Below are 24,222 nucleotides of genomic sequence, written 5' to 3' on the forward strand. Positions count from 1 at the left end.
CAGCTGCTGGAGAGAGGAGGGATTGAACTTTATTTATTTTCAGTGGGAAGTTGGAACAGTTTATTTAGGGACGGATTTCACATAGTTAATAATTACACTGATACAAAACACTTGCCCTGATGTGCTTGGGGTCACAGTAAATAGCCTACATACCTACAAACTACTCGTAAATCATCGAAGTAATGCAGTACACTGATGTACAGACACGAAAACAACTCGTAAATTGTCAAAATAATGCATGTATAATGCTCTGCAAACACGCTCACTAATTGTAAACTGTGGAAATAATGCATTGCACAGCATACCGACCTGCAAACTACTTGTAAATCACGGAAAAATGCAGTACACTGATGTACAGACACGCAAAAAACTCGTTAACTGTCAAAATAATGCATGTAAAGCGCTCTGAAAAAACGCTTCCTAATTGTAAACTGTTGAACTAATGCATTGCACAACCTACAGACCTGCAAAATACTCGTAAATCACCGAAATAATACAGCACACTGATGCACAGACACGTTCACTATGCGTAAAATTATCAAAAATAATGCATGTATTCTATGCAAACACGCGTACAACGCTTAAACAACCGAAGCAATGCAGTGCACAAACACTCATTGCAAGTAAATCAGCTTTCGAACTATCATTACGAAATTCGACCGCGACTTATCAGTGAACTGTTCCCTACAGAGTTCTGGCAGATGAATTTTTCCTAGAGATCCTAAATGGAACAGCCCGTCCCACATGCAAGATGTGTCTAGCCACGCATGTGTTTACCATGGCTGATGTATAGCTTTCAGAGCTGCGGGTTCATAGACGTAGCTGCTCACCCTCACGGGGGCAGCTACAAAGATTGTCAGTGTTATACTGACTTCACATACCTATGTAAATAATAGCCTAGTGCACCTCTCGGAAATCATAAAGTGTCGCAGAAATAGTTAATGGTCGCTTTTGTTGCTGTAGGAGCTTCTGGGATGTCTCAGATTGTCTGCATGGAAATTCTTGTCCTAACAAGACCTGTTTACGAAAATAGCCCAGGATAACGCCGAATGCATTCCTCCTGATGGTCCTAATGAGGCACCTTGTTCATCACATGTTACCTTTCCTGGAAATCGTGACTTCATGCTTTCAACAAACATCTCTGAAACGGTAAACGTTCTCACTGCTATGTAGAGTCTCCTATGACCCAACACAAAGGATGTCTTGTGAATTGGCTCGTACTGAATTTACCCGCCAAACTGCTGCTGCTGCCGGTGCAGGAGCACTGTCCGCCATTTTTTTCTGTAGACAAGACTTTCAGCAGCAAAACTATCTTGTACAGATCGTCATATTGCACTGACAGTTAAACCCTGCGAAAGTGTTCTTCAGATCGTCAAATACGGAAAGACACTTGCTCGATTACACCGCTTGAATATTACAGCGTGAAACATCTCCAACCCAGCTAAGTATCGCCAGGTACTGTGTCAATGTAGTAAAGATACAATTCGTATCCTACGCCATGCAAAATCGCCACTGTTCACATACTAGCCCAACACATTACCAGAATGACCAGAGTGCCCTCAGCGGACCGAAGTCACTCTCCGAACTGTTGTACAAAGGCTGGATAGGTTCCCCTCAGCACAAAGGCATTACCGTTTCTGGCTCCGACCTGCCTGCTTGCTTGCTTTCTACACTCATCTCCAGACTCTGGGATTACAAGAACATTTGTAATTTCACGTGGTATGCTCAAGGCGAAACTATACTACTAAGTATAATACTTCACCAATAACTGATTGCTGGCAATACGAAACAATACTGACCGAAAGTCAGCGGTGGGTGGACATGTCTCATAAGTTTTTCTTGCGAGTGGTACCACAGTGTCTTAGAAAGAAAAATGTAACCGTCTTACAAGCCGCTAGATGTTAAAAACATGATCGCAACGACCATGTTACTATCACAGTCGGTCTTGGTTCTACTGGTGCCCACAAGTATCGCTAACAATATCCGTGTTAAAAACTGTACAAGCCTTATAAATCGAAGTGTGACATTACCTCCAAATGAAGTGGTTTTTCCATACAAATACCGCGACACTGAATATAAACGGTGACTGATGGAGGAGGAGGAGGAGGATATTAGTGTTTAACGTCCCGTCGACAACGAGGTCATTAGAGACGGAGCGCAAGCTCGGGTGAGGGAAGGATGGGGAAGGAAATCGGCCGTGCCCTTTCAAAGGAACCATCCCGGCATTTGCCTGAAGCGATTTAGGGAAATCACGGAAAACCTAAATCAGGATGGCCGGAGACGGGATTGAACCGTCGTCCTCCCGAATGCGAGTCCAGTGTGCTAACCACTGCGCCATCTCGCTCGGTGGTGACTGATGGAGTGTATATTACACTGAACAACAAATTTGAAGTGAAAGTATGTAAATTGCATGTTTTTGAGTTAGTTATGTTTATTTCAGCGCAAAATTATACAAAATCATTATCTTCATAATATTTAGCTCTAGTTTTTTTTAAAGTAATCTACATTTTTGTATAAATAACTCACTAACAAAATATGCATTCATGTTACAAGATTCAGAATAACAAATTTTAAATGAATAATTACTTGAATTATGTTATATGTTATGCATTGATAAATTTCAGTGCCATTCTGGAAGTACAAAGGCAAAATATTAAGATAAAATGAAGGTAATATTACATAAATGAAAATACTTTGCATGTGTACTTTGCACCAGAACTATGTAAAGCACAAAAGAAAATATATAACTTAACTTACAAATGTGAAATGTCCATATGTGCAGCATATACAATTACATATTTTATTCAGAGATAAATTCAGAAGATGACGTTTATACACATGCTTGAGAACATCTCTTATGACAGTCCAGCAGTAATCTGCTAAAATAGTAGGGCTTCACTTTCTGGCACACCTCTTCTCAAATGTAGCAATATCTTGATGGCTCCCCATGTTCATCACTTACTGCACCACAATCTTTGGGGAAGAAGTCAAGATTACTATGTAAGAAGTGCATTTTCAATGACATGTTGCAACCAAATTTTTCATAAGATGACAACATGTTATCTACAATCTCCTTGTAATTTATTGCTCGTTTGTTCCCTAAGAACTGTAAACAAACTGTCTTAAAACGTTCCCATGCATACTTCTTATCACCTTGAATGATTCCGTAAAAAGTATGTTCTCCAAAAAGCTCTCGAATCTGTGGGCCTACAAAGATGCCCTCCTTAACTTTGGCATCACTTAAGTAAGGGAATTTTTGCCTTAAGTTCTTAAACAAGTCACCATCTTGGTTCATTCCCTTAATAAAGTTTTTCATGAGACTCAACTTGATGTGCAAGAGCGGGAGAAGAATCTTTTTAGGGTGTACTAGAGGTTCACTCTTAATGTTCTTTATACCTGGTTGAAGAGATTTTCTGGTGGGACTTTCACGTTTACTGTAATGAGATGCACCAGCTCGGCTACCCCATTAACAGAGAAAGCAGCAATATTTAGTATACCCTAACTGCATACCTAACAGCAGTGCAACTACTTTCAAGTCACCATAAAAATCTGCCATTGAGAGTCATTATACTTGATGGCTTCCAGTAAAATTGTCATGTTTTGGTATGACTCTTTCATATGCACACTATGCCTGAATGGAATCGTAGGAAGCTCATTACCAATATGTAAAAGCATGTAGTTAATCAGGAAACATAAGTGCAAAAATTATTACATGCATCAATAAAGTCACTAGAGTTGAAGAGGAGGGAGATAAAAAGATCACTAAAATTGGTATCAAAATGTTTATATCCAAAATATTACACACAACTAAGACCAAGGAAAATAATATAATCCATTGTTACTAGTTATTATGACTCTGACAAACTATTATAATATTTAATTTTATAACTTAACATAAAAATCTGTATATAATTATCTCACTACAATAAAACAGTGTAAAATGAAAATTAGAGCTAATTTTGAATTGTCTTCGTGATATTCGCGATCAGCACATTAGAACTGATAGGAATTGGCTATTTTCATCTGATTTACATTTTCATTGTTACATGTCACTGACAGATTTAAGCTCGTAATAGAATTACCGAATTAAAAAGCTAAGGAATGGCTGTGAAGCTGGTATTTACAGCTTCCTCATGGTGCCCCTAGATATTTCTCCAGTATTTGTAATGCATTCTGTCAGAGGGTCTGTAATATATCCACTGGGTTATAGGTGATGGTTGATTGAGAAGGATCACAAACAGTAGATGGTGTGCCGATTGAGGCCGTAAGAAATGTACACTAGCTTTTCAGATTTCTAGTGCTACACTTTCTGGTAGAAATGATGTCTGTGATTTGGAATCAAGTCCTTCCATCCAACCACATACCTGCATGTGATCCTATGGAGAAGTTTTTTAATTATTACGGCCACTAGTGAATCATATTTCTGGCATTCCTATATCTCGAAGCAGGTCACCTTTTTCGGACCTATCTGCTACAGTAAAATATTAGATAGTCGCTATGCATCTTGCAACTGCCCCCCTGACTCAACACTGCCACCCTGCAGCTTTTCACGTGTGACCATTTCGATTTAGGTAGGAATTGAGCAGAAGTCAGAGAGATCTATATCTATCACATTCTGCAACCCGTGTAGAAACAGACTAAGCTGAGTGCGATAGGACCATGGTTTGACCATTCGATGGAAATGGGAACATGTTGTCATAGCTCTGCCAACAGTGTACAACGTGTGAGATCAGCTCCAAAGGAAACCCGCTCCTGCAACACAAGGTAGTATAAAGACAGTATGAATAGTGATGGTGGTGTTTCTTATCGGGAAATTGAGGAAGACTCAACATCATAAGGTACTGCAGTCGAGAGCTGATCCACCTCCCTCAGGGTCCATTCACGTCTATTACCCCAACATTCTATCATCGTTATTCTGTACCATCCAACAGAGAAAAATTATGAACTATAAAAGCTACACTAACTTCATCCGATAGAGAACTCGACAAGATTTTTACTGCACCTCTCTCCCCCAATATGTCAAAAAGAAATACCACCTATATTCTAGCATCGAGTACATGTGTCGAACCTATTAAATATACAAATATTGATCCATTGGAGCAGGAAGCCAGTGATCAAAGTCGCTTGCACAGACCAGTGTAAAGTGTCAATGCCCATACTGTAGGAGGATGACCGTGTCCCACAGACTATACTGTCAATCGCAAGAGAGGCTCCCTGTGTCGTTGGTCGAAACATTGTTTTTTTCCTGATGTAACATGCTTTGTACAGTGCCATACATTTTGTTTTTACCGCCATGACTTCAAGGTCTGTGTCAGGTTCTAAACTGACGTTAACATGTTCTGATCCATTGCCTCTCACAGAAAACTAGACGTCGCACGGTGTAAATCATGTTGTTGCTGCTGCTACCACAACACACATACACACACACACACACACACATACACACACACATAATGGATGACTTTAAGTAAAAACAGTCACAACATAAGGAAACAGGAAGAGTTTTGCGGTGTTGTGGATCATTTACAAACTGCTGTCCGAAGGTGATTAACGACCTCTACATTTAAACTCATCTGTCACAGTGACGGGATGGCTGATGACTCTGTGTTCCATTTGGATTGATTCCTCATATTGCAGTCATGTATGTGATCACTGTTTCGGTGCTAGTGACCCCAAGAAGGTGTTGCCCCTCCACCAAGACTCTTTCTCCATCTCGAACAAGCGACATCAGTCAGTCATTATCTGGTAATCGGCAGCGTACCAACGGACGGACGGGATGGAAAAGACATTGTTGATGTTCTGTAATAATAAGCATCACAGTTGATAGTGCGAACAATTTTAGCAATTTTACAGTAATTTCAACACCGACCGATGATGCGACAGCTTGCCTCCTGATTTCAGTATCATCACTAAACCACCCCTCCTCTACTTGGCGTGTACCACTGCGAATATAGATAGATGACTGTGCAGCACGACCATTTATTGTTAATTCTCGAACTTATACATCATCATAGTATACGAGACAGCGATCTACATGTTTCTATCACCTACATCTCCATCTACATCTACATGGATACTCTGCAAATCACATTTAAGTGCCTGGCAGAGGGTTCATTGAACCACCTTCACAATTCTCTATTATTCCAATACTGTATGGTGTGCAGAAAAAATGAACACCTATATCTTTCCGTACGAGCTCTGATTTCCCTTATTTTATCGTGGTGATCGTTCCTCCCTATGTAGGTCGGTGTCAACAAAATATTTTCGCATTCGGAGGAGAAAGTTGGTGATTGGAATTTCGTGAGAAGATTCCAGCCCAACGAAAACCGCCTTTCTTTTAATGATGTCCAGCCCAAATCCTGTATTATTTCTGTGACACTCTCTCCCATATTTCGCGGTAATACAAAACGTGCTGCCTTTCTTTGAACTTTTTTGATGTACTCCGTCAGTCCTATCTGGTAAGGATCCCACACCGTGCAGCAGTATTCTAAAAGAGGACGGACAAGCGTAGTGTAAGCAGTCTCCTTAGTAGGTCTGTTACATTTTCTAAATGTCCTGCCAACAAAACAAAACCATTGAATGACATGATAGCAATTAGATGGAAAATAAGAACAATTTTGTGGGGTATATAATTTTTTATTTATATATACATTGTTAAAAATTTTTACAGTTATTCTGTTCTGCAATATTTTTCAAATAATTTCTGTATACCTTAAATTCAGCCTGTATAATATTCAGTCCTATAGGAGCAACAATTTACACAGGTATTCTATCTGTAAATTGCCATTGTCTTTACTGCAGTGGTAACACTGGTTCCTGTTGAATCACTGAAGTTGAGGGCTTGGCTAGCACTTGGATGGGTTACTGTCTGGGTCTGCCAAGTGCTGTCAGCAAGCAGGATGCACTCAATCCTTGTGAAGCCAATTGGGAAGCTACTTTATTGAGAAGTAGTGGCACCAGTGAAAAAAAATGCAACAGCCAGGAGAGCCGTGTGCTTACCACGTGTCGCTCCGTATCCGGTGATGCCTAACGGCTGAGGATGACACAGTGGCTGGTCAGTAGTGTTGGGACTTTCAGACATGTGCAGACAGTGTTTGTTTTTCTTCTCAGTCCATTAATTCAGCTGCTATGGATTTTAAACTTATGGGGTCAACATTTGTAGACTTTCGCACTGGATGAAGACAGGCTTTTATACACTGTCCTAATTGACTCATATTTACACTATGCACTTCTGACATATGGATACCACTGGCTCAATATGTCAGTTGTGATCGTTAATGTTCAATACAGACACTGTAAATTGAGAAAACTTGAATGTTTATGTAGATGCATGTGTCTCCCGAAGTTAATTCTAGCACTGATTCGCTACATGTATTGATTATTGATACCTCCCTTCCAAATATATGGATATCAATAGGTGTATGTGATGGGTTGTACTCGGCCATCACCTTCCTCTCTATGTAGCCCATCATGCTTTACAAATAGTCTAATTCATACCGCATACATTGCATTGTAGCATCAATATGTTGAACATTCTCATTCATGTGTTTGGATCCACTAAAAGTCAAATTATATGTATTTGTGGATAGCAGACTATTGGTGGCAGTTTATTGCGGCCCAAAACAGTTTGTGTTTCGAATACTATGGGCATTCCCTCAATTCTACACAATTTTTATTGCTGGATGTGCAGTTTCAGTTTACATGATAGGGGGAAGTTACTGCTGGTTTAGGTGAAAGAATTGTTCTCAACCTAGCAGAACCTTTTCATAATTTGATTCCTATTGGTGCAGGGGTTTCCCGCATTTTTTACACCTTCCTATTGGCCAAGACTGGTGGGGGGATGGTGACTTCAAATGTACCACATACAATTGCGTCAGGTGTGTGGGCAGGTTGGGGGTTCCCAGGGGGGAGGAGTGAGGGTGACCTTGGAGATAATACGCCCAACATCTTCAGGTGTTACCTGACACAGGAAGTGCCTTTTAGATAAGAATGTTACCTGTTTGAGAACCTGCAGTTCTACTGTACCAGCAGGATGCTCACAGTGTAATGCAATTCCTTCACATATAGCAAACGTCATAGAAGTGATAAATCAAGGACATGATTTTGTGTACAGTGTGTAATCTCCCCACTCCTTCCTTCTCCCATCTATTGTCCACATCAAACAATGCCCATTCCAAACAATAATAATCAAAGTCTTTTACGAATATGTGAGAGGAGTGAAGATTACAATAAACGTTCAAGTTTACTTAGCTTGTCATGTTGAAATGGTTCCAGTTCTTCTTGCCTAGGGGTCTGATTCTTGAAGCTGAAAACCTAACATCAGATTCTCATTGTGGGTTTGAACTAAATAAATTGGAAGATTGTTGCTGCAGAATTTTTTACGTAAATATATTTTCGACTGATTTTCTTACATTTTAGTATATCATACAGTATTCTGATTTCTCATATTAACAAAGCTAAAATCAAATTGTTTGTACCTATTATACAAAAATACGGTTGAGCACATCAGAGGCAAGCTTACAATGCTCACACTCTGTGGAAATAATCATATTCCAAAGGGTTTACAATTTTTCTTAACAAATGAATTCCTACTAGTTTTCATTACATTATTAATTTCGATTATTATTTCATAAATGAATCCAGAAATAAGCACACTGAACAGTACAGAATTGTGTAATTAGTAATAGAAATTTTAAGTGTGCAAATAATTTGTAATTTCAAATGTTTCTAAAGAAAAGTAATTTTAACTGTGCATTCAGAATTAGTACTTATTGATTATAACATTGAAACTATGGCTTATATGGTTGGATGACTTATATATATGGCGCTCACTCGCACTCTCATTGCAGTTCATGGATTGTCCTTGGAGGATGCCTTCCGCAGTCGAAAGCGAAATGTCAGGGGAGAATTTTATGTATGGACCATGGCATCTTAGCCCAGAAGTGTTAAGTGACGAGATGATCGAATACATTACCCAGCACCTTTGATCTCTTGAAAGTTGACTGGACCAACAAGGGTGCAGCCATACAGGAGTGAGAGAGTGGATCAACCCACATCGTTCAGTTTCCTCTCTAGATTTCTCATCACATGTTCCACCAGTTGGTAACTTCCTGTCTAGCTTTCACATTGAATCCTGTAGCTTTTCTTATCTTTACACCTACAATGGGTATTTCCACAAAATTCTTACTACACTTGATCTTGTCTCTAAATTGTTCAGTTATACCGCAATTGAGGCTACCTGCATCACTCAAACAGTTGCCTTCCCACTGACCAATCTTAATTTTAATGTAAGGATGCCCAAAATCTGAATCATCCTCTCTGTTGTCAGACACTTCATGCAAAAGATCAATTTCAATTTCATCAATGCTCCATCCACACTGTCTTCACAAGATTTTATCAACTTTACAGTTATCATTAAATTACTTTGATTACTCATGTTGTCAAGTAAAGATTGAACACAATGAATAGATTGCATGGCACAACTAACATAACTTGTTACAGAAGGAACACAAAACACATTACTGTCAAAATTACACTTCCTGCTTTGATCCTCTTTCACTTCATTCCACCAATTGGGATATAAATTCTGACTAACCACAGCTGACTTATTCCAGACTGTACCTTTATCTAAGTTATCATCAATCTGGTCCCAAACAAACTTCAAAAAGTTTTCATCTTTATTCTCCCAGCTCACAGATAACTCACCTTCACTGTTTGGATCATTATTATGCATGGCATTAATGAAAAACTATTTTGACTGGACTGGTATTCCATTAGCTTCACTTACAACACCACATACATCACTTATCTTACCTGTATTGTCAGCATCATTTACAAATAACTTTGAAACTTCATTATTCTTAAACTCCATAAATACCTGATACTCATCATCATCATATTCCTCCAAAATTACATCAACAACACCACTGACAATACAAGTCTCATCTCCATCAGAGTCACTTACCTCACCTACATTCATTTGCAACAAGCCACCAGTCTCAGACTTACCAACCTCAGTTACTTCGCTGCTCTCATTCACATCTAAATCAAAAATACCACCTAGTTCATATCCAGTACGGTCATCACCTGATTTACATACATCAACAACACTGTTTTCTGTCCAAGGGAAGAAATTATTAGAACATACTACACCCAAATTCTTACTACTTTCACATTCTGGTTCATGATTAGCACTTACATCACAATAATTAAACATAGTACCCCAAAATTCTTGATAAAAACATACATGAGAAATCTGATATTCCTTCTGTTCAATTTCAGATACATGTGCCATATCATTAACATTGTTTTTAATGTCTAATCGCAAGTACAACTTAGGGGTCCTGTGCTTGTTATGTTTCCTCACCCCAAAACTGTGGACCTTCAGTGACACGAACTGCCATTTCCTGAGTAGTTACTTCTGTGATTCTTTCTTTTATCAAAATGCTCATAATTATTCCCATTATTCCTATCCTGTTGCTGTTCAGAATTTCTATCTCTATTGTCACTTTGATTCCAATGGAAGCTACCATTATCTCTATTTCTGTGATTACTCCCATTGTGATTTCTATCAATCCTATTATTATGGTACATACTTCTTTTTACTGCCCTGTCCACCCTGTCAACATATTATAAAAGCTGTTGAAGACAATCATCAGGTCCATGTACCAAATACCACTTCAATCTTTCTGGTAATCTCCTTTTAAGTGCATCAATTCAGGTAATTTTGTCCAATGGTTTGTCAAAATGTGCTAATTTTTTAAGTTGGTTCTTACAAAACTCTTTCAAAGTGCCATCCCTATTCCTATAATTAGTACCATTCAAAAATTCAATTTTGATTCTCCCCTGTTCTGCTTCCGACCAAAATATATTTAACATACTCTAATATGTTTCCCACTGACTGAAATTTAAATTTACCAATGACAGAGATTCACCTTCAAGACAACTTTTAACAAATTTATTTTTTTGATTGTCGTTCATGCCTGACACAAACCTGTCTCTGCAATGGGAAATCCACTGGATGTAAATTATGTGATGGAAAACTTTTCATATAAGTGTTGGACCATGCAATACCATTGTTTGCACACAGATTTTTGTTAATACAACTTTACTGAACTGCTGTAATTTGATCTAATGCAGTTACATTAGTTTACATGTTGTTTTCTATGTTTAAAAATTTTTGGTTTAAATTTGCGACATCATTTTGTTGGGTGGTAGCTCCGAATTCAAAGAGTTTTTCTGCCATGGCCTCCTGTTCAACTCTGATGTCATCAAAATTCTTTAATTGTTTCGCTACCTCAGCTACAAACTCATTTTCTAAAACAATAAATTTATTTTCTAAAACATCAAATTTTTCATTCACACTTTTAACCCCTATGACAACCCATTTCTTAACTCTGAAACTTCATTACTAAGTTGACCTATCTGATCTTGTACCCTGCCCATTGCACTATTGTTTTCAATGTTCAAATCATTCAGTTGTCCTTGTAGTGAAGTTTGCAAATCATTTAGCCTTTCATCATGTGCACTAAATTTGCTATCATTATCTGTTCTTATTTCCTCTAGTTCTGCTGAATTAACTGTAAAACATCAGTTTTTACTGTTTCTTTACCATTCATGATTTCACTTGGCTCAAATATGTCCTGACTGGATCCTGTGGGCTTCCATTTCTACCTCACTTTTGCTTTTGTCCCTATTCATTTTGTTAACAAGCACACAAGTCCACAAATTAACTTCGCAAGTAGTTTGTACTATCTTTCCTTTTTTATGTCCCTGGTTGTAGTCGTAAAGTCCTCCTCACTTTCATTAGATCTGGTCCATCATTACTGGTAGTGCATCATCACTGTTGGTTTAAAGATGCTTTGTTGGGCAGCCTTCAGTTTCGCTCCATGTGATCGAAAATTTATTTGTACATAAATTTCAAAAATCAACAAAATAAAACAATTTCTGCAACAGACAAAACTTCATTGTTAGTCAATTAATCATGGAAGGCACCCAAACTTGTAATCTCCCCTACCCCCCCCCCTCCTTCCTTCTTTGACCTATTGTCCACATTAAACAATGCCCAGTCCAAGTAATTAATGAGCAAAGTCTTTTATGAATATTTGAGAGGAGTCAAGATTACAATAAACTTTCAAGTTTACTTAGCTTGTCGTATTGAGATGGCTCTAGTTCTTCTTGCCTAGGGGTCTGATTCTTGAAGCTGAAAATCTAACATCAAATCCTCATGGGTGGTTTGAACAAAATAATTTGGAAAATTATTGCTGCAGAATTTTTTACGTAAATATATTTTCCACTGATTTTCTCAAATTTTAGTATATCATACAGTATTCTGATTTTTCACATTAACAAACCTGAAATCACATAGTTTGCACCTATTATACAAAAATACGGTCAAGCACATCAGAGACAAGCTTACAACGATCACACTCTGTGGAAATAACCATATTCCAAAGGGTTTACAATTTTTCTTAAAAATGAATTCCTATCAGTTTTTGTTACAGTATTGATTTCGATTATTATTTCATAAATGAATTCAGAAATAAAAATAGTAAACAGTACAGGATTGTGTAGTTAATAATAGAAATTGTAAGTGTGTAAATAATTCATAATTTCAAATGTTTCTAAAAAAATAATTTTGACTGTACATTCAGAACTGGTACTTACCGATTATAGCATTGAAACTGAAATATTTTATAAAGTAGTTCCCTTTTATAAATTTTAGCTTGGAAAGCAACTGACATAATATTGACCTGTTACAAAATTTGAAAAAAAAAGAAAATTAATACTGGTATCAACAACTACCATTGAGGAAAAACAATGCTAGAGGAGGATGTCCCATTACAGATGATTATTTGACTTGCAAGCTTAATGAAATCTTATCCAGACTCAAACTTTGAATTTCCATTTTATTAGTTCCATAGGCATGTACTGTTTGAGGGTGCTTTGTCCTTAAACCTTATCATACCTTCATCAATGGATATGTGTCTTGGTGGACAGAAAGAAGAGTAAAATTATTCCTGTATACAAAATTATAAAGGTCTTTATTTTGAATAATTTATTGAGTTATTACAGGCTGGAGCTTCGGAATTGTTATTTAGGTGAATCCATCGAACCAGTTTTATGAAATGCTTCAATATCATGACACTAGTAATTCTTTCCATGTCAAAATTAGGGTCATTTGATCAAAACAGCCTTATACTTGGTAATTTATGGAAGCCCTTTATTATAAGAATACCAAAAAGAATTTGATTCTAGTACAGTAGAACAGTGTTGAACTGTTCCATGATGAGCTGCCAAGTATCAAATGTAAAAAACGAGGAAAATATTTTGAATGAAGATTCATTATGTCCTGATCCTATGGTTCCTGAAATAACATGGTGCTAAAACTGATGGGAATCTTAACTTGGTCAGACCAAAAAAAACTGTTCAGCCGACTTTTCATCTAACTCAGAATCATCAAGGTATGAAGGAAGCAGTGTCATGTTCTAGTGCAGTGGCTTGTGTATAGTTGGTGTGAATAAATTTGACCAACATATTAGACTGAAACAAACAAATAATGACTCCTGTTCATTTTTCATGTCAGTATGTTTTAAGAAACCAACATTGAAATCTCCAAAAACTACTAACTGTTTCTGACAGGTAGCTCAACACTGCATTTTGATTGCTCATTAATAGCTGAGATTTCCTAGAGTGGTTTGTAGACTTTTACAAGAGAAGTATTCTGCTGTTAACACTCACAAGCAAATTCTTTTAGGTTCTGATGTACACAAAAACTGTTTTAATATTTTTGACTATATGTCCAGATTTTACTTATGTTGCAACTTCTCCTTTTTCCATATTAACTCTGCATGAAAATAATTACAATTAATTCCTGATATTTAACTTCTCCTACCGTGTTGTTACATGTCATTCAGAGAGGCACAGAACACCTATTACTTCAGAATTTTCCACACCTTATAGACATACAAGAAGCTCATTTATCTCATTTTTCAGCCCCCTGATGTTATGATGAAACAAATAAAATTTACTTTCCTGGAAATTGTTACATATATTATGATCCAGTTCTGTTCTAATTTCTTTCAAAAATGTCTGTCTGTAACCTGACACTAGCCCAAGATAAATGGCCCATCTGTCTTAAGTAAATCACAGGGATTTGCCTTGTGTGCTTGTGGCCCCTGTACATTTTCTGCAAGATGGTCAGCTAATCTGTCCCTCCATCTCCTATTCAGGTGCAGGCCATGATTTGTGTATCCACATCTTCCAATTGCAGCGACAAGTATGGCACAAATACAACACTTTGTTTCACACAAAAGCAATACACTCTGCTCTCTGTTTCCATGTTTGGTAGCTGTGTTAACACAGGGCTGGTCATGGTGCTGCAGAATCTCCACAAACCCCACATGAGTGTGTGCTATTTCTGCTTCTGTTTCCTCCAGGTACTAATGGTTGCCACCAATACTCCTACTAAAACTCATTACTTTGTAAAAATGAAGCCATAAACGTTATTTAAGCAATTAATTGATTTGTTCTGCAACTATGCAGTACTGTAAACGTCTGGAACATAAAAAATGGGAACATTAGTTTATAAATATTAATGTGAGAATAACTGCCTTGTCTATTAATATCCACTTACCTTTTCTATCATAGTCCACTGTAGTTAGTTATTCATCTAGGCTTGATAGTCTAAGACATATAATTCCTTGCTGTCAGTTGCAGAATGATAAATGGGTGTGCTTTCTGTACTGAATATTAATATATGGATTAAGAGTCGCATTTGTCCCACATGTTTATTTCCAATCATACACCACAGGTAAGACAAGAACTTGATGCTTCTTGCAGCTGAATAGAGCAGAGTCCAGACTACCAACTGACATTATCTCATACCAAAAACCAACTCAGATACAAAGTGAACAGTGATACTCTTGTCACATTGCAACTTGAAGAAGCTACAATTATTTATCGATTGTTTACATTGAAAGATACAATTGTTAGTATCTCAGTAAATATTTTATGATATTTACATTGCAGATGTTCTTCAGTTTAGAATCTAATATTTATTTAAATAATGGTAATAATAATAAAATGTATTTGAATTATTTCAAAAGTTTTACTCAAAATTAAAGTGAACGTAACTTTTCATATTTGAAATATTTCCTTGTAATACATTTTCCTATATTTATGCCCAAGTGAAATATTTTTCTGTAATGTATTTAATCATAACAAAGAAAAGTAAATTTTTTTATGATTTATGAAGTATTTTTTGTGTATGAGGTAATCTGGCTGTTCGAGTGTATAAGGTATTCCGAGTATTTGTATGTCTCTGGCACTCCGATTCTTTGTGTGTATTGAGTGTTCCAATTTATGATAAAATAGGATCATTGATCTGTTCAATAATAATAGCCCACCAATAATTTTGCGTGTGAACAAAATTCTGATACCATAATAATGGAACTGCCTGTGTTTTGGTTCAACAAGCAAAAAAGTAATTAGTTTTCTGAAAAACAGTCTTCTGAAAGTGAAATGTGTTTAATATTTTTAGGTGTTCTAGCTACAAAGATACCTGATTAATACAAGTACATAAAATAAATTAACATAGTAAGTTAATATTTTGCAAAATATTGTTTTACTATTGAAGTCAAATTTTTCAGAATCCTTATACGATTCAGATATTGAAAGATTGGATGAAACATTAAGCGAATTTGTATCTTTTACAAGAAAACTAATTACTACTCACATATTATTGTAGCATATTTTCAAAATTCACATAATTTGCAGATCTCTGTACCAAATATGACAGAGCTTTATATTATTACAAAACTGACTCAAAATAAGAATTACCTCATGTTTATAAGTGCATAACTAATAACATTCCACTACCTTTTTTAAAAATGACAGGTGTTACAAATGACATAAGAAAATGATTAGTAACTGTGCACAAATTCATGATAATAATTTGATTTCCAATTAGAAAACAGCCAGAATTATAATATTTTCATTGTTCACTATAATTTCCCACATGTTCTCTTCGAAACCAGCTTCTAGCATTTTACTCAGTTTTTTTTTTAATTTTTTGAACCACATTCCCTTTTCAGTTAAATTGCTTTTAAATAGTCAGATTTGTTTCATCAGTTTGGTGGTACAAATTACTGGTCAACATACATCATTATATTACAACTGTTTTCCCTTATCAGTTATTTTTGCTATCTTCATTGTCCTACAAAATGTTTTTATCTCCAAAATTATTTCATGCAATTAGCATTTTTCTCTTGGCTAACCGACCTACAGTAACCATATAATGAACTCTCAGCATATTTCCTGATACAAACATGTTCTTCTTTTTAGAACTGGACATGCCATACCACAATTCATATTATAACTCTGATTTCATCATCTTCTGCATCTATACTTCATATCACCTTCCATTCAAACCCCACTTCAGAGTGCTACAGTGGTTCTCATATATACCCAAGATTATTAAGCAAACATAATAATACACCAAATAATCTTAAATTCCATCTATGAACATTTTTCTATCACACAAAACAGGACAAAGCTTAAAGCACATCTAATGAAAAATTCTTGAGTAATGTCCCTAATCTAAACAGTTGACTGCATATTCAATTTTAAAATCAACATAATATTGTTTGAATAATGAAAAGATAAACCCACAAAACTTTCTCATAATCCAGACAGAATAGAAATGCAAGGGACATTCAATAATTAATCCAACAAATTTTTTTCTGAAAACAAGTTGGTTTTATTTATTATCCCAACACACCATAGTATTCCCCACTCTTTTGGCTATAAAACCTCGTTTTTCAATATAATCTCTGTTCAATGTGAAGGCCGTATGCCACCGTACCAGGAAGGCTGGCCAATGTTGGAGCCAATGTTTTGCTGCATCAACAGCCCCCCCCCCTCCCCCGCCATCATCCACGTCCTGCTTCCTGTGTAATGCGTCCTTCATTGGGTCAAACAGATGCTATTTGGAAGGTTCGAAATCCTGGCTGTAAGCTGGATGAGGAAGAGCTGTCCACTGAAGCTTTGTGAGGTCCTCTTCGGTGCACAGACTTGTGTGAGGCCTTGTGTTGTCATGGAAAAGGAAAAATTAACTTGCATTTTTGTTGTAATGAACATTCGGAAGTAATTTCTTCAGTTTCCTGAGGGTGTCTGTGACCAGCCAGCATGCCGGAAATCGTTCAGGTTTACACAACCTTGTTGCAATGATGACAGACACCACACCCAGTGACTCACCAAGCTTTTGTTCACTGCCAGGTCTCTACAGACATTCTGCAAGACCCTGTGAATACCTGTGATGCTCTGATTTCCTGACAAAAGAAACTCAATTACAGCTGTCTGCTGAGAACACAAATGTTTCAGACACCATTTTGAAGGCTACATGTGGTGCTGCACATATTAGAATTTCATTATACTATAGGGGCTGAAGTGGGAATATTCTATGATGTCCCACTGCAAGTTCCACACTTTTCCAACTCAACAAAAAAAAAAAAAAAAAAAAAAAAAAAAAAAAAAAAAAAAAAAAAAAAACTTTACAACTGTTGCCCTCTTATTTTTCGTAACTGTCTTCTTTGATGACCGTCCATCATGATCACATAACACACACATTCATCCATGTTGCGTCTTAGCAGATGATGTTTTTCCACTTTTCCTGTATGTGGTATAAATCTTTGATATGGTGCCTCTTGAAACATCAAACACTTCAGCTACTTCGGTTATGGAAGCACCCTCCATATGAACACCAACAATTCGCCTATGTTCAACTTCATGTAGGTCTGACATAGTTCCATTGCAACATGTTAAGGACATTGCACAGGTGCTGTTTGTGATCAAATACAGCAGGACAACCTGCAGGCATGGCTAGTGTCTGTTCAAGCATGCATTTATTGTGGTTTTTCAATGCTGTTCAATCTCTGTAGTGCAGTTCAGCAGCATTAACCATAAAACATTCAAAAATATTCATCAAACGAAGAAACATAATTCAACATAATAATAGCATTGTATAGGCTGAACCATCATATATAGAAATAACTTTTAAACAGTCATGAAATGTCTTATAAGAAACTCAAAAAGTCCATTGCCAAAATACATATAGAGAAGCATTTAGGTTTTCAGTAAGAGACAAAATATTGTTACATCACTGTTGCCTTTCCGTGATATATTACCTTGTCTGATGGGTTTTTCTCTCCTTTTAGCAGTGCATTGTGTTAACTTTCGTATTTACTTCCCATGATCATACATAATACTATTGTGACATGCTACAGTTACTTTTTCCTTCAAATATACTGTAGAACCACAAGTATGTACTGCTTGAAAATAAACAAACACTTTCCACAATACAGTTGGCAACTCATTTTCAAATTCTCCATCAGAACAAAACTTTTCATCAAAACCAGATATTACCCATGAATTAACATTATTTACTAAAAAACATGATGTCCCTTTATGTTACTCTTATATTGTTTGCAAAACAAATTCTGATGCTTTTTCCACACAAAATCTTTCTGATAAAATTTTGGTGTTATATGGCTGTCTGCACACAGTTCTGAAGTTTCATTCACTCCTAACATTTCACATACTTTATTTTTGCAATCTTCGTCAACAAAGTTATGTTCTAGTTGAAGAAAACAGTTAATTTCCTGATCAACATCATGTACTGCTTCATCACATAGGTCATGCAATCTACTCACATGGACAACTTCAAGATAATTACCTACATTAATCATAGTTTCTCTTCTACTGGTTACAACAGGTATACCCAAGTCTTCAACATAAGCTACAAGGTTTGCTTCAGTTACCAAAATAAACATTGAGTTAGTCATGTTTTTGTGTTCAGAATGAGTATCCTCAAAGTTCATTTTATCATGATTTCTGTATCCATTTATCACTTCATTGCTCAGATTTTATTCCATTTTCCCCATTTTTATACATACAGCCAAAACTCTTGTTTATACACTTCCAATTTTCTCCCCAAGTTTGTGAACCTCACTGTGTAATGTTTTTAAGTGTTGTCCCGTATTAAAAAATGATTATTTAACCATCTTTGAACTTTCTTCATATTTTAGTGTAGACTGTTTGATCAACTGTTCTATTGAATGAAAAGTTCTCATGTTCCCAGCCACATCAAGTGATTAAAATTGCACAGATATTTGGCCAACCACTCCTTAGCCACTGCCAAGTGATATGACTGCCAGTGGGTTGCTTGTATGCTCTTTACATACACTAGATGCCAGCTGTGATGTCACTGGGGTCGCAGCATTTCCATATATGGACATATATTTACTCAGACTTTGATATGTCCACTTCAACTGCATGATTACCAGATCCCACACCATGCTGAGCTGCAGGGCCACCATCACTATTTAGTATACATGACTTTTATTTGTATATGATTTACATATGATTTCTATTTAAATGGCTTCTTTAATTACACAGTCCCAGAAACCGTTAGTGTGACTCATGATGGACATTTCATCAAATCTATTTGGTGACCATTTTCTAAAGCACATTTCTGGGGGTAGCATAGGTGACAAAACTCCTCACACTCCTTTGACACTATTCCGTAGTGCATTCTGTTTGTCTGACATAGGACTGGCCATCTTTTCAAGGTATCTTGTTGACCCGAGGGTTTCTAAGACCTGCTGCATCTTGAACTGGTCTCTGTGATTGACATATTTTTGTCAGAGGCCTGAAGATTAATTTGATCTTGTGTCTTTTCAACTGGCAGCTTATCTTCCCTGACAGAGAGGTACAGAATGGCAGGAAAGCAAGGTTATTTTCCTGCTCCTCTTCAGTAGTCTTATTTTGAGCTTGCTTGAAATCACTCCATTTATTTGATGAATGTTGTAGCCATTGCTCCAGAAGACCTTACATTGGTGTCTCAGCTCGTAGGGCAGGTTATCAGCATCTGATATCATTGTTGCACAATGCACCAATGTTTGTAACACAGTGTGCTTCTGTGCTGGATGATGATGGTTGATGGCATGCAGCTACAGATTGGTGTGGGTGTGTTTTCCATAGATGCTGTAGCCAAGGCATCCATTTCATTTGTGATGGACGAGAATGCTGAAGAGGGCAATGATTTGTTTTTTTCTACATCCATGGTGAACTGGATGTTACTGTTAATGCTGCTGAGGCATTCCAAGAACTCATCAAGTTTCTCAGTCTGTGGGGTCAAATGATGATTGTGTTGTCAACACACTGAAATAAACAACTAGGCATTAATGGCATCATGTCTGAGGCAACATCCTCAGAATGCTCCATGAAGAGCTTTGCAACAGTTGGAGCTTATTGGCTGCCCACTGCAGCACCATCTGTCTGATTGTAATACTGGCTGTTACACAGTAAATAAGAAGATGTAAGAATGTGCTTAAATAGGTCAATGTGTCACTTACAAAGAACTCAGATACTACTTCTGAAGAGTCTTTGATAATCAAATTTGTAAACAACAACACCACATCAAAACTGAACATAATGTCACCTTCCCTAAGTCAAAAATAGTTAACTTGGCTGATAAAATCAGCTGAGTTTTTAATATGATGATTTCCTTACAACCAAACAGAACAGAGTCCAGAATACCAACTGACACAGTCTCATGGCAAAAACCAACTGTAATACAAAGTGGCCAGCGATACTCATGTTGCATTGCAACAAAAAGATGTTACAGTTACATATCAATCGTTTACGGTAAGAGATACAATTTGTAAATCAGTAATATTACATTGCAGAAGATCTTCCAATTGGAATCCAATATTTATTTAAATAATAACAATAATAGATTTTTTTGTTTCATTTTGTAAGTTGACAGTGTCTAGCAAGAAAATTAGGATTGTGTCAGTATATTCGCATTGTGAAGCGACAGATCAAGATAAGATGGATAGTTTTTATGAGGCACTCAGCGATGTAGTTGTTAGAGTAAAGGACAAGGACAGTGTTCTGCTCATGGGTGATTTTAATGCCAGGATTGGAAATCGAACAGAAGGCTATGAAAAGGTTATGGGTAAATTTGGAAAGGATATGGAGGGCAACAGGAACGGGAAACAACTCTTGGATTTCTGTGCCAGTATGGGCTTTTTAAACATAAGAACATTCACCGGTATAGTTGGGAAGGCAGGGGAACCAGATCTGTCATTGACTATATAATAACAGATCAGGAATTCAGGAAGGCTGTGAGGGACACTTGTGTATTCAGGGGATTCTTTGATGACACTGATCATTATTTAATCTGCAGTGAAATTGGGATTGTGAAGCCGAAAGTGCAGGAGGTCAGGACCATATGTAGGAGGATAAGAGTGGAGAAACTTCAGGATAAGGAAATCAGGCACAAGTACATAACAGTGATCTCAGAAAGGTACCAGTTAGTTGAATGTAGTCAATTACAGTCATTGGAAAAGGAATGGACAAGGTACAGGGACACAGTACTAGAAATGGCTAAAGAATGTCTTGGAACAGTAGTGTGTAAAGGTAGGATGAAGCAAACAGCTTAGTGGATTGACACAGTCAAGGCAGCCTGTAAAAGGAAAAAGAAGGCGTATCAAAGAGGGCTACATACTAGAACTCAGGTAGACAGAGAAAGTTATGTTGAAGAAAGAAACAAAGCCAAACAGATAACTGCAGCATCCAAGAAGAAAACTTGGGAAGACTTTGGAAACAGGTTGGAGACTTTGGGTCAAGCTGCTGGAAAACCATTCTGGAGTGTAATTAGCAATCTTCGAAAGGGAGGTAAGAAGGAAATGACAAGTATTTTGGACAGGTCAGGAAAACTGCTGGTGAATCCTGTGGATTCCTTGGGCAGATGGAGGGAATATTTTGAAGAGTTGCTCAATGTAGGTGAAAATACGATCAGTAATGTTTCAGATTTCGAGGTACAATGGGATAGGAATGATGATGGAAATAGGATCACATTTGAGGAAGTGGAGAAAATGGTCAATAGATTGCAGTGCAATAAAGCGGCTGGGGTGGATGAAATTAAGTCGGAACTCATCAAATACAGTGGAATGTCAGGTCTTAAATGGCTACACAGGATAATTGAAATTGCCTGGGAGTCAGGACAGGTTCCATCAGACTGGACAAAAGCAGTAATCACACCAATCTTTAAACATGGAAACAGAAAATATTGTAACAACTACAGAGGTATCTCTTTAATCAGCGTTGTGGGCAAAATCTTCTCAGGTATTGTTGAATGGAAAGTGTGAGTATTAGTTGAGGACCAATTGGATGAAAACCAGTGTGGGTTTAGGCCTCTTAGAGGTTGTCAGGACCAGATCTTTAGCTTACGGCAAATAATGGAGAAGTGTTATGAGTGGAACAGGGAATTGTATCTATGCTTTATAGATCTAGAAAAGGCATATGACCGGGTTCCTAGGAGGAAGTTATTGTCTGTTCTACGAGATTATGGAATAGGAGGCAAACTTTTGCAAGCAATTAAAGGTCTTTACATGGATAGTCAGACAGCATTTGGGGTTGACGGTAAATTGAGTTCATGGTTCAGAGTAGTTTCAGGGGTAAGACAAGGCTGCAACCTGTCTCCACTGTTGTTCATATTATTTATGGATCATATGTTGAAAACAATAGACTGGCTGGGTGAGATTAAGGTATGTGAACACAAAATAAGTAGTCTTGCATATGCCGATGACTTAGTTGTGATGGCAGATTCGATTGAAAGTTTGCAAAGTTATATTTCAGAGCTAGATCAAAAATGTAAGGACTATGGTATGAAAATTAGCATCTCCAAAATGAAAGTAACAGTGGGAAAGAGATATAAATGGATTGAGTGCCAAATAGGAGGAACAAAGTTAGAACAGGTGGACGGTTTGAAGTACTTACGATGCATATTCTCACAGGATGGCAACATAGTGAAAGAACTGGAAGCGAGGTGAGGCAAAGCTAATGCAGTGAGTGCTCAGCTATGATCTACTTGCTTCTGCAAGAAGGAAGTTAGTACCAAGACTAAGTTATCTGTGCACCGTTCAATCTTTTGACCAACTTTGTTGTATGGGAGCAAGAGCTGGCTGAATTCAGGTTACCTTGTCAATAAGGTTGAGGTTACGGATATGAAAGTAGCTAGGATGATTGCAGGTACTAGTAGATGGGAACAATGGCAGGAGGGTGTCCACAATGAGGAAATCAAAGAAAAACTGGGAATGAACTCTGTAGATGTAACAGTCAGGGCGAACAGGTGTAGATGGTGGGGTCATGTTACACGCATGGGAGAAGCAAAGTTACCCAAGAGACTCATGGGTTCAGCAGTAGAGGGTAGGAGGAGTCAGGGTAGATCAAGGAGAAGGCACCTATATTCGGTTAAGAATGATTTTGAAGTAATAGGCTTAACATCAGAAAAGGCACCAATGTTAGCACTGAATAGGGGATAATGGAGGAATTTTATAAGGGGGACTATGCTCCAGACTGAATTCTGAAAGGCATAATCAGTCTTAAATGATAATGATGATGATGATGATTTGTAAGTTTCACCCAAAATTAATGTGAACACTATTTTTAACATTTTGAGATATTTCCTTATTATACATTTTAGTATATTTATACCTAAGTGAAAAAAATTCTGTAATTTATTGAATAATAGCAAATAAAAATAAAATTTGTATGAATTCTGAGATATTTTTGTGTATTGGGTAATCTGGTTATCTGAGTGTACCATGTATTATGAGTAATTGTGTGTATCGAGTGCTTTGAATGCTTGTGTGTATCGCGTGTTCCAGTTTGTGGTGGAAATGGTGTCATTGACTAGTTCCATTACAAGGTCATCTTTAACACTGTACTTTAAATTGCTAGACAGGTTGTTTCCTGCTCCTCCTACCAGAAGTACCAGATCTTCATCAATATCTCTGCACAAAGCCCCTATGTTCTCTATCACCTGGCTAAGCTTAGCACTAGGTTGTGATTGCAACCTGATATTCTACACCTAGCTTGTCCCATAACATTTAGTCTAACCCACCTCCGTTCTGTGATTGCTACCTTGCAGCAGGATTCTTTTTGTTCTACTTGACTTTTCTACTGATCTAGCCTTAAAGTTGTTCCTACAAGTCTGTTGGACTCAGCTTTCCTCAAAAGCTGGTTGTAGCTGTTTTCCTGTTTCAGGTAGCTAGTCAACTGATTGCTAACCAGAATCTGAAATGAATTTCTGAGGTTTCCTCATTTGGCTTATTAGTTGTAATCTTTTCATAGTTCCCATTTTTTCTTTCCCTC

The sequence above is a fragment of the Schistocerca serialis genome, chromosome 3 (assembly GCF_023864345.2).
Source record: "Schistocerca serialis cubense isolate TAMUIC-IGC-003099 chromosome 3, iqSchSeri2.2, whole genome shotgun sequence".
Lineage (NCBI taxonomy): Eukaryota > Metazoa > Arthropoda > Insecta > Orthoptera > Acrididae > Schistocerca > Schistocerca serialis.